The sequence below is a fragment of the Struthio camelus genome, chromosome 8 (genome assembly GCF_040807025.1).
Source record: "Struthio camelus isolate bStrCam1 chromosome 8, bStrCam1.hap1, whole genome shotgun sequence".
Taxonomy (NCBI): domain Eukaryota; kingdom Metazoa; phylum Chordata; class Aves; order Struthioniformes; family Struthionidae; genus Struthio; species Struthio camelus.
In genome coordinates this window covers 32,968,381-32,985,733 of record NC_090949.1, presented here as the reverse complement: position 1 = coordinate 32,985,733, position 17,353 = coordinate 32,968,381, and the positions used below count along the sequence as shown (strand labels likewise).

General features: G+C 44.4%; 1 long non-coding RNA gene across 1 annotated transcript in view; it reads right to left on the bottom strand.

Annotated features, from left to right (window-relative positions):
* Positions 1-149: 149 nt before the first annotated feature.
* The window catches only part of LOC138068058 (uncharacterized), a 114,445-nt gene continuing 97,241 nt past the window's right edge, over positions 150-17,353 (bottom strand). The window contains exon 4 of the long non-coding RNA XR_011142624.1: positions 150-232. This is a non-coding gene — a long non-coding RNA (uncharacterized lncRNA). The remainder of the gene's footprint in view (positions 233-17,353) is intronic.

Here is a 17,353-nt window from a genome sequence, read left to right as displayed (position 1 = left end):
CAAATGTTGTACTCCAAGGATAAAAAATGACTGACTCTGTGCAGAACTGCTGTGCCTCCCACAGCCAGAAATACAAAGAAAAAGGTTATGACAAATGGCAAAGTAGCTGGATGACTCATCTGTAAAATGAGAGACTTACCCCACCAAACTGGGACTCAGGTTGAATTGCTGGAAAACTTCAGTACATCTTTGTACTCACATAAGACAAGAGTCACGGGAGTGCTCCACTACCCTGAAACAGAAGAGAAAATTAGAGTTTCAAAATCCTTGCAAAGGATCATCTCAGGCAGGGAAATGACATGGGTGGACTGAAATGTTCATTCTGTTTTTAATGCTAAAGAGTGAAGCAACATAAAATTAAATATATATATATATCTCCAGACCTCATGTTTTCCATTTCTGAAGAAATGGAAACATTTTCAGGATTGGGAGATTTGCCAAAACTGACCTTTGTGCATGCAAACAGAAGCAGGTTATCCTAGATTATCATTTTCTGATTAGAAAAACTCAGTGAGAAAATTCCTAACCAGACATTTTACACAGATAACTTATAACTGCAAGGAAATGTCAAATTACACCATTTGAAAAAAAAAAGTTTTGGTAGATTCCTATTTGAATCAAAATTAGTATTTTAAAACACTGCTTCAATAAGGCTCTACTCCTGTGGGAGCCAGAGATCACTTACTTCAAGGCACAGTTGGGATCTATACTTCAGAAGATCACGTGTAAAACACAGGCCATAAGTAAGGCATCTGTCATAGAGATGTGATCACCAAGGCACAGGGAGATTAAAAAACAAATTTGAGATCAAAAGAAGAGTGCATAGTGAAACTCTCAGAGCACAGGGATACACTGAGCAACACAGAGTCCTAATTAACACAATTCAGGTCCTGCTGAATAAAAAAAAGAGAAGAAAATACTGAGTGACGGTAGCACAGATAGTGACTTTGGAGCTGGGGTGAATGTGCGTTCAGTGGGAATAGCAGCCTGTGCAAAGATGGCCCATCCCTAAGCCACATGTGCCAGATGGATTGAAGGTCGCTTGCCCTCGACAGCACCTTTTGTTCTCTGATTGTCTGGGGCAAAAAATGCTGTATTCTCTCCCTATCCTGGAGATATGCAGAGCACCTCGGCCTTTCACAGGGCTAGAAAAACTCCAGTGATCTCGCCAGTGCTGCTCCACGCTCTCCCCATCCGCAGCCTCACGCTGGCCCCAAACAGCCCAAAATAACAACGAGCACACTGAAATCGCGCATGTAGAAGCAAAGAATAATTCAGAGAAGCCAACTGGAAAAGCAGTTCCTTTGTGTGAATTCAAGGAGAACTCGTTCCCTCCAAGGGCCAGTAACTCATTGGAATGGTGACTCAGAGATGACATTATGGGCCTGTCCTCCACAATTGCTTCAAGTGTAATTTTGGCCTCAACAGTTTATTTAATTGAATCTGATTTAGATGGGAGTCCACCAGCACTTCATTTTATTTTATTTTTATGATTCAATTTAGCATTTAGTTTCACTTGTAATCTCATTTTATTATAGTTGTTGCTAGTGGAAAATCTATCCACGTCTTCCTAACACTACATAAATTCAGATGCTGTTTTAAGAAACATTCTCACACATATGAGCTCTAACATTTCATATGTAATATGCCTACTTGTTGATAAGACTGGCTGCATGACTCAGTGCCCTGACCGTTCCAGAGGAAGTATTGTTTCAGTGCACAATATGTTACAAAGGCAAAGAAATGCAACCTTTCCTATTGCTATAATGCATAGTAATTTGGGGCATATCCTCAGACTGGTGAAAATGAATCAACCATACAAACTGCACTTGCTCCAGTAGGAGTGTCAATTGGAGAATATATTCCTTTAATAAGAAACTAGTATTCACATGTCTTTGTGATTTTTTTTTTGCAAGAATAAAGTGCTCAGTTTCACAAATCTAACTCATTTCCCTTCCCTTGTATGACAATATATATACTGAAACAGAGGTGTTGCATGCCAGCAGTGGTTGCACTGCACTGCACACTAGCTAAAGGCACTCAGAAGAGGCCGAATACTTCCAGACGAGTATGCAGCACATGATAATGCACATGGTGCATTATCATCATATCCGCTGTTGCTTGGATAAGTACACTGAAGCCAGAAAGGCTCTGATTATGCCTTCGAGGAAACTTTATACCCAGTGGGGATAGGAAAGCGTAGCAACAGCCCAGATAAGCAGCGGTGGACCTCCTCACCAGGTGCGAATCAGGACTGATGTGGTTAGAGCTGATCTAGCTCCACAGCTATGAGAAGGAAGGGATCACATTTTATGAGGGCCTTTCTAGCCCTGCGACTTTACATTTAGAACCAGGACCTGAGAAGAGTTCTGGGATCTACCTGCAGGAAGCATCTACACTGCTGTATACCAGCAGCAGCTACTGCATGTGCTACCTTACCCAATGTATTGGATAGATTTCCACACCAGGCTAAACTCCACATTGCCATGGTTAGACTGCTACCTAGTACCTAATTGCCTGGTTCCTGACTGAAATCACTGCAATAGAAACAAAGCAGACCAGTCCAGAATCAAAGGCCTGCAAGGTAAATGACTTTTAAATGCAAATGTATTTAGAAGAAATTTAGATTTAATTAATTGTTTTGTTTTTATTTTTATGATCTAAGCCAAGGGCTTTTGTAGCATCCGAAACTTTTATCAGAGTTGACAATGGTATAAATACCATCCTACCAGCTCCTAGAGTGCTAGCAAACAATCTTTCATCAACCAAATGAACTCTTAAAGACAGACCAAGATATAAACACCCATATGTAATGCACATTCTCTGGACTGGATCCACTGTTAGCAAAATCCTCCTGCTTCCCTGGAACCAGGAACACAAACTCCTTTTATATGTCTTAAGTGTCCGCAGTACAAACAATAACATATTAGCATGCTCTTGACACCACTGTCAAAATAAACAGCTATTTATTAACATTCTACAAGGCATTATTAAAAAAAAGAAGAAGAAGAATGTCAGAAAAAAATATATATCCCTCTGCCCAGAGCACAGCATCTCCCTTTTACGTAAGACAACATCTGGTCCAGATAACAGCTGCCAATGGCTACAGCTAAGAGGCACAGTGATTGCTGTTGCTTAGTGGTTGCTCCATTATTTTTAAGAACATTTTTTAGCTGTGTGGTATCATTGCCAACAATTCCCTGTGATCCCAGGAGGACAATTCATTCCCTTTCTGCTCTTACTGGGTAAATGGAACAAAGGCTGAATACGATGTTTGCTCTCACCAGTCAAACCTGCACTAAACACAAAAAGATATTAAAAACTACCCTCCCCCTCCTTCTGAGTGGAAACCTCCCCATCTTCATGCAGTGAGAATTTTGCAGCCTTTTGTTCCTGTGGATAAAGTAAATTTAAAGATATCAAGGAGCCTCTTGAGAAAACCCAGAGAGGAAGCTTGAATGCAAAGTGAACTTACAAACAAAAAGCTATTTTTAGTGTGGTGGGGAAACTCCTAGCATTGGACAAACAATACAAGGAAGTTTCAGACACTGACTGCTAGGGAGAGCTAATATCCCCTTGTTGCTGCCCCACCTAGTCTGGATACAGGAATGCTGTAATATTCTCAGGCTTCTTGCAACCCCCAAATTTTCCACCTTCCCCTTAGCATGGTGCAAAAGTTCAGGCCTCAGGCTGAAAGCCACCTGGCGTCCTCGGTTCATACACATAACTTCACCCTCCTGCTGGCAGAAGTGATTTGAGGTCATAGCACAGCCCTGATGGGACCATGGGCTCTGTGGTGCTGGTAGAGATGGGTGGTGAGACACCCACTTGGGGTGCTGCCAGATGTGATGGCAAAGCACGGCTGGGAGCGCACACAGGGCTGCGGCCAAAGAGTGCAGGAAGACTCTCATCTCCACCAGGCACAGAACTAGAGCAGAGCAGCTAGGCAGAAGCAGAACAAAAGGCATGAACTGCCTTGGGACAACCCTAAAATTGACCTTTTTAAGCGCAGAGCAAAATAGCTGGCTGTGCTTCTACCCTTCACTGGAGAGCTAGGTTGTGCAGTATCTGATAGGAGCTCAGGGCATCATGTGCCATGAACCAGTAGAATTACACTGGTGCTGGGCAGCTAAGGATCTGGCTGTAGATTCAGGACATAACTACTATGTTTTGGCACTCTCCATTGACACCTTCTCTTCTTTCTAGCAATCAGCTTTCCTTTTTTTTTCTTTTTTCCTAGTCAAAGCAAATAAAGTATTTTTCAAGCAATCAACAGTCAGGTTCTTTGGGGTGGAAAATTCTTATACAGGAGTTTTTCTAGCCTATTCAGTTTTTGCTGTAGCTGCATTCCTGTTTATGCATTTGCAACTAGAGTGAACAATAGGAATCAAAGTGGTCAGGAACGTATTCTGGAAGGTCTGTATTCTGAGATCAGTGAAATAAGACTATACCTGAAGGACGCAGTTCCTCTTGAAACCTCTTCCACAGCTTTGTATTGCCCAGAGACCTGAACCAGTGTTCAGGGAACAGAAGATCCCGGGGAAATGATTTCACTGAACAGACACACTTCTGCTTTTGCTGTGAGCTTATAAATGCCAAAAGCAAAGTTTTGATGAATGTCAATCAAAAACTGGATGCAAGATGGGACTATCCAGAAAATAAAAGCTATATACAGGACTGTTCAAGTTCTTATCTGGCCTCATTGCCTATACAGTCTCATGAGAGGTCAGACAGGGACATTTTGTAGATTCTCCTGCCAATGGGAGAGAAAGATATTTATTATATGATAGCAAGGTGAATCTTAGCAGCATGCCCTTCCAAGGACAAAGGCCAGCTCCATACTGGGCTGCAACAGCAAGAGGTCAAAGAGAGTTATTCTTCCCCTGTATTCTGCACTTGTGAATCCAAATCTGGATCCCATGTCCAGTTTGGGCTCCCCAGTTAGAGACGCTGACTAAAGGGAGTGAGTCCAGCTGTGTCCACCAAGATGGCCGGGAGGCCAGAGCACATGGCATGCAAGGAGAGGCCGAGAAAGATGGGTTTATTCATCCTGGGGAAGACACAGAGACAGGGGATCTGCACACATGCTTCCACTATAGAACGGATGGTACCAGAGGAGATGGAGACTGGTCTCTCAGAGGTGCACCATGAAAGGACAAGCTGCAGCAAGGGAAATTCAGGTTAGATACAGGAAAAAAGTGTCTCCCTCAGAGTGGTCAAACACTAGGACAAGGACCCAGAAACCTTAGATCACATTGGTTTTGAGTAAGTCCTTGTGAGCCAGATAGGGAAAGGCCCCTGCACCAGTCAGGCACCCAACTCTCTTTGACCTGCTTGAGAACATGCGAATATGCAGGCACCTGAATGTCTTTGTCTGATCTGCTCCAAAAGGTCTGCTCATTCTTTCAAACGGCACTGAATCACTTGGTCCATTTTCTAAATCAAAGTCACCTTTGATCCAAACCCCACATCTGATTTTGCAATCTAAGCCTTCCATACAGACTTTTTCAGATCACTCCATTCCACAGACACCTTGGTCCTTGGCTTGCTTAAATATCCCTCTGGGTAGGAGGAAGGCAGTGATGGTTGTTGTTTCTTTGAATAATTTCCATTATTTGGTGGGGGAGTGCATTGCCAAGACCCTCTCAAGAAAGCGAAGGAAGACTTCACTAGCCTTTAATGTGGCTCTTGGTTCCATCACAAGGTTGGTCTGTATCTGCAAAGGGTTAAGGAATAGCTGACAGAAAACATCTGAGAGACTCTGATAACAGAGCATACGCAAACAGTAGGATTAGGCTCACAACGCAAACAGTAGGATTAGGCTCACAACATTGCTAGTTACACATTGCAAATCACCAGCTTTAGCACAGGCAGTACCAGCCTCGTACCCCGCACAAACTTTCTGGTTTTGGGCTGCACTGATTCCATCCTGCAATAATTCCTGTGTCACTCCCAAGAATACTTTGGGATCTCTCTCTTCCACTCACTAGCAGACAGGTCTGTAGACCTCCACCCCAACATTCTGCCTCTAACTCATCCCAAGGCTCCACACATGGACATCATATAAATCAGGGGAACATGTGTCTAGGAGCAGGCACTCCGAAGTCCAGCATACCCAGGATGCTTATTGGAAGCTGCGCGCTCACTCTGAAACTGTTGGCTGCAGATTTGTTCAGCTTTTTGGGAAGAGAGACTGCTTGATAGGGCAGCATGAATGAGCTCTCTAAGTATGCTTAGGGAATGGTGCACGCATATAGCAGAGCACAGAGACGCTGCAGCCTAAAAACAAAAATATCCTGCAAAATACAAGACGCCCACTGTTTTCTGCTAGAGCTCTGTAATGCAGTTCTGGCTCATGGTATAGCAGTGTTCCTCAGGCAGCACCTGGGGCTGCTACACACACAAGAGTTTTAGCACAGGCAGGACCAGCCTCGCACTCAGGGGAGCCCAGATGTGGGTGCAGCTGGCACCAACATTAGGAAAGGTTCTTGAAGTGCCTGGGAAATTTGTCCAATGTCAAAGCTGAGACTGGAATGGAGAAATTCCTTCCTTTCTCTCTTATGCTTAAATACTGAGAACACATCTCACTCCTTTCTGCTCCTAAAAGAAATAACAGCTCCACAACCACAATCAAATGCATACGGTGTTCAACAGTTGTGGGGAGATAAACTGGTGTTATTATGTCCACACACTTCACCCCGGAATTAAGCTGCCTAGTTTCCTTCCACTATCCTTCAATATTACTCTTTGCCATTTTCTTCTAGTACAGCTAGAGATTCAAGTACAAAGCAGCCTAATAGCATTGACTTCAGCGGGAAGATCCTGATTACCATGGACCTGGGCTGCTTCGCTCTGTTCACTAAACTGAGGATCAAACTGCTGAGTGTAAGCAGTCTCTCTAACACAGAACTGACATCTGATCTTCTGTGATGCTATTTGTTTTCAACGTAAACCGTACCTCCAGAGTCCCTGTTCTTTATGCTTACAGAAGATGACAAGGTAGCACCAGCCATAACCTCCCCGGGTAAGGAAGTAGGAATTGTTAGTGTGGAGCAGATCCATCGCCCATCTAGCCCAATATCCTGTTTCAGATGGTGGCCAGCACCGGATGCGTCAGAGGAAGGTGTGAGGGACCCCATGTGAGGCAGATGTCATGCTTCATTGCAGTCTGCCTGACTTAGGAAAAGATGAAAACAAATGAGTTTATAACCTTTTGTCAGCCTGTCCCAAGAATGTAACTTCACAAATATTTAGGTCAGATGGGGCACACCCTGCACTGTACAGAAAAAAAAAAAAAAGAAAAGAAAAGAAAACCCAGTGCTTCAGCTCCTGGATGCCGAAAAGAAAAGAAAACCCAGTGCTTCAGCTCCTGGATGCCATGCTCTGTGTGCTCGATAAGATAGACAGACTCTGGACTGTCATTTCAGGGCAGGCGCTAAAGGTGGTTTAGGACACAAGTGAAGTGAGTACTGCAGTCTCAGTCTAAGCCATCATTTTGCACACAATACTCATAAAAAAGCTCTGGTTAATCAAAGGAAAAAAAAGTATGAAGCTAAGCTAACTTGGACTTCTCTCTGCAGATTTTTTAAAACTGTGAATCCAATTTGTAAAAGGGACTCACCAAGCTGAAGATTTTACCTTGATGGGTGGGAGTACGCTCACTTTAGCTCCCAGTTCCCAAAGGGCCATGAACAAGTCACTGTGCCTGGGCCCCAGTTCATCCCTTCACAAACTGGAACTGACACTTCTCTCCCCACAAGCACATTGTGAACAGAAGCCCAGCTGCAGATGCATGTGTTTCTTCTCTTTTCCCAGTCTACTCCTCCTTAGTGGGGACAGTAGCTGTCAACTTCTCCCAGATGGGGTCCTATCCAGAGCCAAGAACAACTGTAAGCCACAGTTTGGTTCCTAAGATGTCGGAACAGGTTTTCTCAGGTATCATAAAAAGCATCAGTAAGGATCCTAAACAATCCAGGACACCATGACTGCATGGCAAAGCCTGACTGAGGTAAACCTTCTTGCTTCTGTCTTGGGAATGCCTGAAGCTCTTATCTTGCTTGTGGAAATGGGTCTCCACCACCCATTCCAGTGCAACAAGATGGAGGATGCGGTATTGCCCAGCACAAAGGGATTTTGTCCAGGGCTGTACAATGGCAGGGTCTAGCTGCAGCTTTCCTGGTAGAGGTCCCTACTGGTGCAAATTCCAAACATTGTAAACACTCATGTTAGCACAGACCAGGGCAGAAACTTGTCCTCACTCCAGGGCGGGGTGTCCTGCTGGCAAGGCAGGACAGAGGCAAAGGCAGGTGAAAGCTACTGCTCTGCCCCAGTCTGAGTGAAGGGAAGGGGAAATCTCCCTTGCATATTGGCACAGCTGGATCTCCTGCATCCCTGATGTCCCCCAGGGGGGCAGATGGGCACATGAGCATTAAAGGGACACATAGCTCTGGGCAGAGGGCGAAGACCAGCTCAGGAGCACCCCTGAGAGCCAACCATCCAGCCCACTGCTCTTTTCCTACATCAGCTGTTAATCATTTGCTTCAGCTGTGTTAATTCACAAATTTCTTTCTCCCAGCCCTGCTCCCATTGTTTCTGAGCCAGGCATTGTCATGAGGCCAGTTCTATATTTATGACAGGATGTCAGCCTACATTCACAGTTGCCTTCTTTGAACTGGATACTTTTACCTTCTCTGTTGGCAACGATGCAATTCAATAGAAAGGCAGAAAAATAAACAAGTGTTTATTTAAGACATGCTTGGTTGTATCAAAATGCACAAGTGGCACTTCTTCCTATTGCCTCTTCCATGCTTTTGGCCAGGAGAGCACAGGTCTTTTCATGAAATTAACAAAGGATTATTTTCTAAGAAGACTGAGAGTTTCCTTTAAAGAAAAAAAAGAAGAAGAAAAAAAAGCGGGAGGAAGGAATCTACAGAATAGCCCTTAGGAAGTTACAACTCTGGAGGCCCTTTAATCCCACACCAGCAAAATGTATTTAAATATAGCATAGCCTGTCCAGAGTGCAGCCTGAGAAATGCCATATGCCCAGCAAAGAAATGACTCTAGAGCCAAAGCCACAGGGTGTCCAGGCGTCATACGTACGCCATTTATCGGGATCTGAAATCAGGTAGAGGCTACAACTGGCCTAAAAGCTGCATCTTTGACTTGAGTTGGCTGCTTCACAAAGCTTGACTCCTCCATACTATATTTAAATGTCCTTACCCCATCCTAACATTCTTATCTGTGCAGCAGAGCAGCTTGTGGCCTTTGTCAGAGCTGGTGTACAAAAGTCTATAAGCACCGAAGGATGCCACCAGTCGAGTTCAAACCAGATATGAGATTTGAAGCACCCACCTCCTCTGCTCCTCACCTAAAGACCACCAGGTGCTCTCTCAGCTCTCTGTGAGTGGGAGACGGTCTCTGGAGATTTATGAAGTTCCATCTTCAATCTCTGTTAAATACTTTCTCAAGAATGCTCTCAGCCAGGATCCTTAAGAACCGTTTTGATCTGGCATTTCTTGGACAACTAGAGGCTTGGAACACTATTCCTGTGTCATCTCCCCTACCATCCTTTGCTGAAAGTCCAAATACAGCTGGTCAGAAAGTGCATCAGACCTCCTCCTCCCTCTCAAAGTAACATTTTTTGAGGCGAAATAAAAATATTTATATTTCAGATTTGAAGTGCCATTCACGAGTAATAGAAGCTGTGAGTAGGTGCTTCACATCCCAGTTTTCTCAATGTGGACTACATTTCCCGTGACACACTGTGGTCTCCCCTCCCAGTGAAAGGGGTGATGTGCCAGTGATACAAATGGAGGGGAGTTCACCCGGGCAGCCCGGCCACTGGCAGGAATAGGGGGATGGGGAGTCAGGACTAGAAGTCCCATGCAGGGAAATTTAAGGACACAAATATTTCATTTGAGTCAAGAACAGAGTCATAGTTTGGGTTGGAGTCATTCCATTTTCTGGGTAAAATTTACCTCCTTACCTTCCATTGCCCAGGAAAGCAGATCATTTTGTGAAGGAAAAATAAGTCAAAATCCAATCTTCTAGGAAGAATGCAGATGCCAGTTCTGAGCTATCCCTTATGTCCATGACCTCCATTCGATGCTGTACCTGTTCTGGAGCTACACTCCAGGACACTCTGACCTGTCTCCCACACATGTTTTCCAGAGCACGATCCAATAGTTATTAATTGCATTCAGCTGTAATGATGAGTCTGAAATAGCTAAGGCTCTCTGGCAAGAGACATTTGTTGCAACAACAGACAGGCTGTGGATTTATCTGCCATAGATCCTGCTTCCCAAAGAGCACAGGATAACTGCAGCAGGATGAACCCCAGTATGTAATAATATAAGCAGGAAGGGCTGTAATTCGAGGATCTTCCCACATCAATTAAGTAAAACAATCTTTCCTTTCAGAATGCAACATAATTCTTGCATAAGGCTCCTTTAAAATAATATACAACGCTGCTAAACAGGAGCCGTGGGGGGACTCTCTGTGATCCTCAGATCGCTCTCAGATTTAGCTGATAGTTTCACTCTGACTGCTCTAATTCATACAGAGGAGCTCTAAGTTTTCCTTTTAAATGCAGGAAAGGCTACACATGCCACTGACTCCCTCCTGAGCTTTCTGCAGGAATGAAAGCACTGATGTGCACTATGTGTGCTCACTCCTCGCTTCCATATACTTCCAACGACATTCAGTGTCCCAGAGCCTCAATTTCCCCTCCCCAGATGGTGGCAGGTTCTGCTCATGCTGCATTTCCCACCTGCAAGAGAACTCTCACCCTCCTGGGGACCCCGTTCAGACAGCACAGATCAAAGCTACAATTAGAAGTAGCTGTATCAGACATGCTTCAATAAATGGCATAGCACATTCAGACAGAAATGATTACTTCCTCTTTTCACTGTGCAGGAATTGTATTTGGGGTCTTAAGAAAACTCTGGAAAAGGCTTAGAGCCAAGTTATATTTTTGTTATGTCAGACTAGACATTACCCCTGAACAGGGTAATTAGACATACTTCACGGGGGAAACTGTACTTTGGGCCATCACCGCTGTTTGTTCCCCATTTCTTTCTGCCTTAAGGTCTGGGCATTTTTTAAGCATACTACAGAATTTGGGAGGTAACAGGAGACTTGGAGACCATGGGAATTTATCTAACCTTCATAGTACCTGCAGCTGAAATCCACATATATCAGTATTTGCAGAACTTTCAATTTATCTAATCAGGCATGAAGACAGAAGATAGAAGAAGTATTTGGTACCTTGGCAGTCCCACGCCAGACAGGTGCATGTGTAGGACCTATATGATAAATGTGCCCTTGAAGGCACCATGACACATACTTGGGGTACAGGGAGTACCTAAGATCTTTACAGACTCCCTAATAAACCCATGCCTGCGGTGTGCATAAATACCCCCATTTTAGTCCAAATGGTCCCGGTCTCTAGGTGAGGATGGGGCACTGAACACCCGACCGCAGGGCTGCGCTCCTGGGAAGGGGACTGGCAGAATCTGAACATTCCTCGGGAAGGAGCCTGTTTGAAGGGAATGAAGCATCGCTGGAAAACTGGTGAATATTGAAATAGTCTAGATATAAAGACACATCAGGGAATGACTATATGTATTTTGCCATTACATTCTTAGGGCAAGTTCTAATAACAGTGTCCAGCTTCTAATTTTAGAAGGCTCTTACAGCACAAGAAAGTCTTTGTTACCTCTGGCCCAGAGGAAATCAGTTTGTCTTCAGAGAGATATATTAAATGGAAAACCCTCTTTGCATTACACAGTGCAAGAGCTATCGAAGTCTCCATTACACCCGCTGAGAAATCTAGCACAGCCACAGCAAGAAAAATAACTGATGCTGCCTTGTTTGCTGCTGAAGTCCTAACTATTGCTAGTCTAATTCAATAGCCAGAGATGCTGCAGGTCATGACAGAATACCAAAGGCCTGAGGCTTTGTGAACGGGAACAGTGTCCACGCAAAACTTCACAGCCCCATCCAGAGGGAGTGTCATCATGTTAATCTTGTGCAGTGTGGATCAGGGAAGGGATTGCTTGTTCAGGCACAGCACTAGGCTATGGATGGCTAGACTGTCCACAGGCAGGCTAGTTCATATGCAGTACACTGGGGTGTCTTTACAGTATGCTCCCCAGCACCTCCAGCTCTGCGCTAGCATAAGTTTGCGTCTATCAGTACCTACCATTCTAAGTCATGCCCTAGTACCCATCACTAAAGGGGTTACTGGACAATGACTTGTATCATGCACATCATACAACCAGATTATAGGAAAACTTGTGTCACCTAGTCATACTTAATGGAAACTAGAAAATAATAATTCTTGGCAGAGTCCAAGCATCATCAACATGGTGAAACTGTGTAGTAGAAACAGAATGGAAGGAAAAGGATCCAGAATTCTACAGGGTTCTATTTCATTGGTGAGTATCAAGTTTAGAGCAGTGGAAACAATACAAGCTGTGCAGGAGAAATCAATCACCATGGGCTCTCCTATTTAGCTAGTGCCTCAGAGGCATTTATGGCTAATCAGGAGTATGACATTGTTAACCCACTTTGTTACCCAGCCAAGTGCAGATGTGTGCTTGCATAAACCCTTCCTTATCATTAGTAAAAGTGATGTGCTGCAGTGTGTCATTGTGCAATAAACAATTCCATGTCCAAGATCTCAAATGCTGCCGCATTGTGTTCTGATGATCTGGGCTTTCCTTATAGGGTGTCAGAGTCAGATGCAATAACAGATAAGTGATCATGGCCCCTTTGGGATGATGCTTTTCCAAGAAGGGGCAAATGTTGATTGTTCTTGACTGTTATTTTGCCTATATAGTTAGGAGTCATCCAAAGTCTAAAGAAACCAAAGGAAAGCCTCCCAGTGACTTCACTAAGCTTTGCATCTGGTCATTAGTTATCAGAGTATATCAGCCAAATATATGCTTGTAGCATGAGAGCCCCTGAACTATCATCCAACTGCAGCCTCTGTTTTGGAGAAGGACAGACAGCTAGAAAACATTCTAATTTATGACTCTTGTGATTTTGCTTTATTTTTGTTAATATCTTTTCTCAGTTTGAAGCATGTTAAAATATAATATTATACGATACAGCTATCATCTCACAGAAAATATTTCTGGTGGTTAATAACAGACAGCAAGAACATCCCTCACTGTTGTCGTACAGAGAGTCCGGCACTCAGATGGAGGTAACCACTGCAACTGAAGACCTTTCTGCCAAGCCTCTGAGTCAATGTCCCCAGCAAGGACAACAGGGCACAGTGAATCTCATCCACTTTTGTATGTGCTGACTGCTACTACCTTGGACCAGTCTCTCACTGTGTCACAGAACATAGGGCTGGAGGGACTCTCTGAGGTGGCTTTGTCTGTCCTGGTACCCAAGGTGCCCCAAGGCAGGATCCACTCTCCATAACTGTCCCATGGGCCTGCAAGCATGTCAGCTTGCATGTAAAAATATGCTGAGGTAATGCAGGATGGCTCAACAAAACCTTTGTGTATGGCAGCCCTACGCTCTAGTTCTGAGTGTTGGTGGCAAGAAATGAGGGGTGGGGAATACAAAAGGTGTTCGAAATGCAGTTTCAGCAGCCTCACAACACCTCCATGTTTATGGAGTCAGGAGACTCAAGTATTGTCTGTACATTCTTTTTTTTTACTCAATTGCAAAAAGAAAAAAAAGTTTGCCCAACAGTTTCTTGCAAATGGATCCCCCTAGGACAGTTTCTCCTCCATTTTGCAATGAAAAGGCCGCTGGGGTGGAGATGCATGGCCTTTCCAGCCGATATTCCGGTTGAAAGTTACATTTGTTTAGTTTTCACTTCAATTTCTTCAAACCCCTGTTTTTCCCCATCCTTCATGCTTGGCTGGTCAGCAGACTGGCTTTTCTTAGATGCCACAGTGAATATTTCCCATTTAGATACAGGGAGGGGCTGGAGAAGTCATCTGGTCTGTGACTAGCAACTTTCTTCCTGCAGATGCAAGCACAGAAAGGGAATTGGGAAAAGGAAAGGTAGCCTTTCTCAGGCCATATTCTGAAGCAGCCAGGACCCACCTGGTCCCTAGTGAGCATTAGAAAAGCTTCAATGTTTTGCTGGCTCGTGATCTGCCTCGCATGGCCCCCGAACAACAGAACAGCCAGAATGCAGTTAGCTTTAGCTACGCCCTAACCCTCACAAAACCAAAGAGCTGAAGGCAGAGTAGGCAGCTGCCTGGGGCAGCCCATCTGCTTGGGGCAGGCAGTAGAGCTAGATCTCCCTTTTTTCCTACTGCTAGAAATCAAACTGACTGGAGGGTAGGCAGACGGAGACATGTTCCACCTCCACTCGCTGCTCATGCGCTCAGAACTCAAGGAGACATGGGCAGGCAGAGCAGGGTCGGCCCAGGAGTGCCACCAGGGGGAGTCCTGGGTGGAAAAGCAAGGAACTGCCCAACTCAGTTCAGTCCTCTCCACTTCATGTGCCAGTCTCTGTTAGGCCTGGGTCAGGGCCATCTTGTACCTCCTTTAGAGGTAAAATCCCTCCAAAATAAAAAGTCCTATGCCCTTAGCAAGATCAGATTGAGTGTAGAAGGCTACTTAGAGCATAAAGAGACAAACCCCTCCTCACAGCTTCCTGAAATGCCACCAACAGCCACCCTTCCACTCTCCACCAGCCTTCTATCTATAGCTTCTGACCCTTCTTACAACCTATTCAAACAACTATCCTGAATCTACTCTGTTACCATCACTAAGCTGTATTTTCTTGCCAGGAACAACAAGGACAAAATAACTTACTTTTTGCCTCCCCCGGAATGAGGGACAAACTGAACCGTTGTGGAGCTTGGAGTTCAGAGCTCTTTCTACTTACTTCTTGGTGAACAAATTGCTCTATATTGCATAAATACTCTGGAAGCTTTTTGTGAATGATTTTAGAGGGTCAGGGTCTGGAGAAAGTTAGAGCTCTGTTAAAGAAATTTCTTTTCCGTGGAAGTTTATTCAGCTGTAACTCAGCTGAAAGTTATGTAAGGAAACTAGATAAAATTAGAGTGTCGGATAAAAATAGCTCTAAAAGAAATCTTCATCTTACTATGGCATTCTGAGAACACCTCGGTGTCTTCTCTGCTTCCTCATCTCCTGGTACAGGAAGGCAGCATTTGCTCTAAGCTGGCCTCCTGCTGAACACAATGGCATTTGCACTGCCATGGAAAAAAGTCACCTAGAAGTAACAGTGTGGTTTCACATCCATTTGTAACAACATCGATAGCTGTACTTCCAGGCAGCAGTCCTCACTGCTTCCCTACGGAGCAACACAAAGGCATAAACCCAGGTCCTGACAGTGAGTCAGCACTGAGCTGTCAAACCAAGCTGAAATCTCCAGGACGCAAAATGTTCTCTGCATATTTTTTGTACCACACAATGTGTTACATAAACTCCCAATGGGTACAACTATAGCAAGGGTTTGGAAGGACATATTTATTACAACAGTAATTCTAGCATTTAAACCTTCTGACAGCTGCTGTGGACAAACATGCAGTAAAAATCAAAGCCAATTCAAAGCTAATATTCAGAGGTAGGAGACAGCATAAGCATTTGGATTCTGGACAATGTGATGCTTTATTTAACATTCAGATGGTATGGAAGACTGCAGCATCCCCTCTCCACACTCAAGTCAAGCTCAAGTCACTTGGGCTTCATTTTCTAAGCTGGGCTGCAAAAAACTAGAGCTCCATCTCCATTATCTGAACAATCACCTGCTATGGTCTAAAATATGACTGGCCCATCACTTGCAGCTTGCAAGAACAATCATGTGAGCATACACAGCTGCTCCAGTTCACACCTTCCCTCCTGCTGCTACAAGAACGATATCCTCTGGCGGAGACACAGACGGATAGCCGAGGAGAGGTAAAGCTCAGATCACCGCAGTTAGTTTGCCAGAGCTTGTCTATCAGAGCTTTTGGGTATCCACACGATGCACCTTTTCACATTAGGCACAAATAAAAATAGCCTGTGTTGCAGAGGTCCTGAACTCTCTGCCATTCACTCCTAGAATCACAGGGAAATGTAGGTTGGGAGAGACCCCCGGAGGTCATCTAGTTCAACCTCCTGCTTGAAGCAAGGCCAACTTCAAATTATTTTAGATAAGCCCATGGTGACACAATATTTCAAACATTAGTTAGGCCTTCCATGGGAGGCAGGAGAAAGACCTTACAACTGCTATATCGATTCCTGTTGAGAAGCCACAGGCTCGCTCTCTCTACAAATTGCCTCACTGATGCCCAAAGGAGAGACGGCAGCAGAACTGGGCCTGTTCATAGCTTTCTGAGGAGTTCAGGGATATTTGCCAGTAAGCAACTTGCCCACCGTGAGAAGTAGTAAAAGATACCCCACAAACCAAGGAGCCTTATTAATTTTAGAGTCAGGTATCTGTTGTATCTACATGTGACTGACTCACTTAGTGAGGTTATATCAAACCACTTTCACCAACTGTTTAAAATACTCAGAAGGGAATTCAAATGATCCCTTACCCTAAGAAAGCCAAAAGCCTGATACCTTTTGGGCCAGCACAGTTGTTTGGGAAGTGATCGTCTGTTCATGAAATTATGCGCTATGTGCGTCCTAATCTATGAAAGCAAAATGACCTTTGTTTCTACACTCAGAGGGACATAACTCTGTGAAGACATCCACTGAGGAGAATGGATGAACTCTGAAGGGGAAAGCTTTGCATAGTATCAGTTAACACGTTAATTGCTGACTGTGGAGAGAAAGCTATGTCTATATAGCATGACTGGAGAGCAGCCTTCTGCACATGAAACACGCACACTTTCTGTACACATTGCTCCAATTCAGGCTCAAATCAACCATTTTAGGCTAAGGAAGAGCCAGTTTCAGGACATCTGCTGAGCTGAGTTGAAGCTTTCTTGTCTGCCCATGCTGCACCTGTCCATTTTGAAAGAACAAGAACTTAGGATGCTTCTAAAGACACTTAAGACTTCTTCTGCCACCCCTGCCAAGAATATCTGAGCTTGTCTTTCATCCTCATCTGAGAAGCTCCCCAGCAAAAGTAAGTAATGCACATGGTAGGCAACTCTGAACTGGGGTGTGAGCCAGAGCCCAAGTTCAGCTGATACGCCCTAAAAGCCCATCCTAAATTCAAGTTCTGCACCTGCAAGATGACAGTAGAGCAAATGCCCAGGCCTAAGAAAAATAAAGGAATGTGGAACAATGACTCCATTGCCCACAAGATCCCAAGACGAGTTATGGTTGATGAAACAAATATTCCTGGTAGGTATGCGTTCAGGGAAGACTTTCCCTAAGGAATGACTTCAGGAACTCATCCTGCTACGACTAATTCTCACTG